This window comes from Hylobates moloch, unplaced genomic scaffold (genome assembly GCF_009828535.3).
Source record: "Hylobates moloch isolate HMO894 unplaced genomic scaffold, HMol_V3 SCAFFOLD_5, whole genome shotgun sequence".
In the NCBI taxonomy this organism is placed as follows: Eukaryota; Metazoa; Chordata; class Mammalia; order Primates; family Hylobatidae; genus Hylobates; species Hylobates moloch.
In genome coordinates this window covers 79,124,078-79,129,388 of record NW_026652280.1, presented here as the reverse complement: position 1 = coordinate 79,129,388, position 5,311 = coordinate 79,124,078, and positions in this window count along the sequence as shown.

The window sequence follows — 5,311 nt, the reverse complement described above, 5'->3', positions numbered from 1 at the left end:
CTGTTATTGGTCTATTCAGAGATTCAACTTCTTCCTGGTTTAGTCTTGGGAGGGTGTATTTGTCGAGGAATTTATCCATTTCTTCTAGATTTTCTAGTTTATTTGCATAGAGGTGTTTGTAGTATTCTCTGATGGTAGATTGTATTTCTGTGGGATCGGTGGTGATATCCCCTTTTTCGTTTTTTTATTGCATCTATTTGATTCTTCTCTCTTTTCTTCTTTATTAGTCTTGCTAGCGGTCCATCAATTTTGTTGATCTTTTCAAAAAACCAGCTCCTGGATTCATTAATTTTTTGAAGGGTTTTTTGTGTCTCTATTTCCTTCAGTTCTGCTCTGATTTTAGTTATTTCTAGCCTTCTGCTAGCTTTTGAATGTGTTTGCTCTTGCTTTTCTAGTTCTTTTAATTGTGATGTTAGGGTGTCAATTTTGGATCTTTCCTGCTTTCTCTTGTGGGCATTTAGTGCTATAAATTTCCCTCTACACACTGCTTTGAATGTGTCCCAGAGATTCTGGTATGTTGTGTCTTTGTTCTCATTGGTTTCAAAGAACATCTTTATTTCTGCCTTCATTTCATTATGTACCCAATAGTCATTCAGGAGCAGGTTGTTCAGTTTCCATGTAGTTGAGCAGTTTTGAGTGAGTTTCTTAATCCTGAGTTCTAGTTTGATTGCACTGTGGTCTGAGAGACAGTTTGTTATAATTTCTGTTCTTTTACATTTGCTGAGGAGAGCTTTACTTCCAACTATGTGGTCAATTTTGGAATAGGTGTGGTGTGGTGCTGAAAAAAATGTATATTCTGTTGACTTGGGGTGGAGAGTTCTGTAGATGTCTATTAGGTCCACTTTATGTAGAGCTGAGTTCAATTCCTGGATATCCTTATTAACTTTCTGTCTCGTTGATCTGTCTAATGCTGACAGTGGGGTGTTAAAATCTCCCATTATTATTGTGTGGGAGTTTAAGTCCCTTTGTAGGTCACTGAGGACTTGCTTTATGAATCTGGGTGCTCCTGTGTTGGGTGCATATATATTTAGGATAGTTAGCTCTTCTTGTTGAATTGATCCCTTTACCATTATGTAATGGCCTTCTTTGTCTCTTTTGATCTTTGTTGGTTTAAAGTCTATTTTATCAGAGACTAGGATTGCAACCCCTGCCTTTTTTTGTTTTCCATTTGCTTGATAGATCTTCCTCCATCCCTTTATTTTGAGCCTATGTGTGTCTCTGCACGTGAGATGGGTTTCCTGAATACAGCACACTGATGGGTCCTGACTCCTTATCCAGTTTGCCAGTCTGTGTCTTTTGATTGGAGCATTTAGCCCATTTACATTTAACGTTAATATTGTTATGTGTGAATCTGATCCTGTCATTATGATGTTAGTTGGTTATTTTGCTCGTTAGTTGCTATTGTTTCTTCCTAGCCTCGCTGGTCTTTACAATTTGGCATGTTTTTGCAGTGGCTGGTACCGGTTGTTCCTTTCCATGTTTAGTGCTTCCTTCAGGAGCTCTTTTAGGGCAGGCCTGGTGGTGACAAAATCACTCAGCGTTTGCTTGTCTGTAAAGTATTTTATTTCTCCTTCACTTATGAAGCTTAGTTTGGCGGGATAGGAAATTCTGGGTTGAAAATTCTTTTCTTTAAGAATGTTGAATATCGGCCCCCACTCTCTTCTGGCTTGTAGAGTTTCTGCTGAGAGATCAGCTGTTAGTCTGATGGGCTTCCCTTTGTGGGTAACCCGACCTTTCTCTCTGGCTGCCCTTAACATTTTTTCCTTCATTTCAACTTTGGTGAATCTGACAATTATGTGTCTTGGAGTTGCCCTTCTCGAGGAGTATCTTTGTGGCGTTCTCTGTATTTCCTGAATCTGAATGCTGGCCTGCCTTGCTAGATTGGGGAAGTTCTCCTGGATAATATCTTGCAGAGTGTTTTCCAACTTGGTTCCATTCTCCCCATCATTTTCAGGTACACCAATCAGATGTAGGTTTGGTCTTTTCACATAGTCCCAAATTTCTTGGAGGCTTTGTTCATTTCTTTTTATTCTTTTTTCTCTAAACTTCCCTTCTCTCTTCATTTCATTCATTTCATCTTCCATCAGTGATACCCTTTCTTCCAGTTGATCGCATCTGCTACTGAGGCTTCTGCAATCTTCGCGTAGTTCTCGAAACTTGGCTTTCAGCTCCATCAGCTCCTTTAAGCCCTTCTCTCCATTGGTTATTCTAGTTATCCATTCTTCTAATATTTTTTCAAAGTTTTTAACTTCTTTGCTATTGTTTTGAATTTCCTCTCGTAGCTCAGAGTAGTTTGATCGTCTGAAGCCTTCTTCTCTCAACTCATCAAAGTCATCCTCCATCCAGCTTTGTTCCGTTGCTGGTGAGGAACTGCGTTCCTTTGGAGGAGGAGAGGTGCTCTGTTTTTTAGAGTTTCCAGTTTTTCTGCTCTGTTTTTTCCCCATCTTTGTGGTTTTATCTACTTTTTGTCTTCGATGATGGTGATGTACAGGTGAGTTTTTGGTGTGGATGTCCTTTCTGTTTGTTAGTTTTCCTTCTACCAGACAGGACCCTCAGCTGCAGGTCTGTTGGAGTTTACTAGAGGTCCACTCCAGACCCTGTTTGGCTGGGTGTCAGCAGCGGTGGCTGCAGAACAGCAGATTTTCGTGAGACCACAAATTCAGCTGTCTGATAGTTCGTCTGAAAGTTTTGTCTCAGAGGAGTACCCGGTTGAATGAGGTGTCAGTCTGTCCCTACTGGGGGGGTGCCTCCCAGTTAGGCTGCTCAGGGGTGAGGGACCCACTTTAGGAGGCAGTCTGTCCGTTCTCAGATCTCCAGCTGCGTGCTGGGAGAACCACTACTCTCTTCAAAGCTGTCAGTCAGACAGGGACCTTTAAGTCTGTGGAGGTTCTTGCTGAGTTTTTGTTTGTCTGCGCCCTGCCCCCAGAGGTGGAGCCTACAGAGGCAGGCAGGCCTCCTTGAGCTGTGGTGAGCTCCACCCAGTTCAAGCTTCCTGGCTGTTTTGTTTACCTAAGCAAGCCTGGGCAATGGCGGGCGCCCCTCCCCCCGCCTTGCTGCCGCCTTGTAGCTTGATCTCAGACTGCTGTGCTAGCAATCAGCGAGACTCCGTGGGCACAGGACCCTCCGAGCCAGGTGCGGGACACAATCTCCTAGTGTGCCGTTTTCCAGGCCCGTTGGAAAAGCACAGTATTGGGGTGGGACTGACCCGATATTCCAGGTGCCGTCTGTTTCCCCTTTCTTTGACTAGGAAAGGGAACTCCCTGACCCCTTGCGCTTCCCGAGTGAGGCAATGCCTCGCCCTGCTTCGGCTCGCGCACAGTGCGCTTCACCGACTGTCCTGCACCCACTGTTAGGCACTCCCTAGTGAGATGAAACCGGTACCTCAAGCAGAAATGCAGAAATCACCCGTCTTCGGTGTCCCTGGGGCTGGGAGCTGGAGACCGGAGCTGTTCCTATTCGGCCATCTTGGCTCCACCCCCAAGTCAGGGCACTTTAAGGAGTGCCAGGCAGCAAGAAGCCACCTTGACCCTGTCCAGTCTGTAGCATGGACCACTGGAGATCAGACTGCCCCCAGAGACAGAGGTCACCAGTTTCAGAACCAGTCTCACAGATGGTCCAACAGGACTGATGGTTCCCGGGGCTCAAACCTCCAGCTCCAGTGGCTCAAACTGCCATGAACAGCACAGAAGCCCCAGGTGATTCTGGAAATTAAAAGAAGGAAAGTAGACCTCCTTCTGGACACCAGAGCCAGTCTCTCTTTTCTCCTCTCTAATCCAGGCCTCCCCTCTTCCCATAGCATGAACGTGAGGGGCATCTCAGGAAAAATTCTAATCTAATATTTTTCTCAACCCTTAGGTGCAGTTGGGGAGACCTATTATTTACACATGCCTCCAAGCCATTGCCACAGGGGCCCTACTCCTCCCAGAAGTCACCAAATTAACCCTGGGAAATGATTTACACCCCACATAATATGGCAGGCCTCTAGGGGGAGCCTTTGGCTAACAGCCAGCCAGCTCCTTAACTACCAGGCTCTGCTGTTAGAGATTTCCACAATTGAGTTAAACACTTGTTCTCACCTAAGCAGCCACTTTCCTTCCAGAGGAAGCTGGGGAACCTGAATATGACTGTGAACAAGTTATAACACAAACCTATGCAGCCAGAGAGTATCTCGGGGAAGCTCTCCTAGAAAATCCAGACTAGACCCTCTTCACAGATAGGAGCTGTGAAGCTCCACAGGCAGGATATGTAGTAGCCACTCTAAATGACGTCTTTGAAAGTGTGTCTCTCTCTCCAGCCACAAGCAGTCAATTAGCTGAACTGATAGCTCTTACAAGAGCACTTGAATTGAGCAAAATAAAGGTAGGTAACATTTACACTCCAAGTAAACTTTCTTAGTTCTCCATGCTCATGGTGCCATTTGGAAGGAAAGACACTTTCTGCTAATGGATCTCCTATAAAATACCACCAGGGGCGGGGCGCGGTGGCTTAAGCCTGTAATCCCAGCACTTTGGGAGGCTGAGGCATGTGGATCACGAGGTCAGGAGATTGAGACCATCCTGGCTAACACGGTGAAACTCCGTCTCTACTAAAAATACAAAAAATTAGCCAGGCGTGGTGGCGGGCGCCTGTAGTCCCAGCTACTCGGGAGGCTGAGGCAGGAGAATGGCGTGAACCCGGGAGGCAGAGCTTGCAGTGAGCCGAGATCGTGCCACTGCAACCAGCCTGGGCCACAGAGTGAGACTCCATCTCAAAAAACAAAACAAAACAAAAAAACAAAACAAACAAACAAACAAAAACCACCAGGAAATTAGCAGGTTATTATCCTCAGTTTTCCTTCCATGAAAGATAACAGTGCTGCATTGTAAGGGACATCAAAAGGGAAAAGATGAAGTAGCTGAAGGAAATAGGTTAGCTGATCAGGCAGCTAAGTCAGCAGCAAGGAAGCCTCTAGACATCTATGGACTTCAAGCCCCCCTAATCTGGGAAGGCTCCATAGAGAAATTAAACCTCAGTACTTCCCTGCAGAAATAGAATGGGCCACTTCTCAAGTGTATGTTTTCCAGCCCTCAGGATGGCTACAGTCAGGATGGCAAACTCCACTTGCCAGTCTCCAGCCAATGGAAAGTCCTTAAAATCCTCCATCAAGCTTTTCACTTGGGAAAGGATAAAACTTATCAATGTGCCCAGAGATTGTTTTCAGGAGAGAACTTACCAAAAACACCCAAACAGGTTGTTAATGCTTGTGAAGTCTGTCTTCAAAATAATCCCCTGAACAGGTGGCTCCTTCCTCCTCAAACCCAAAGAATACGAA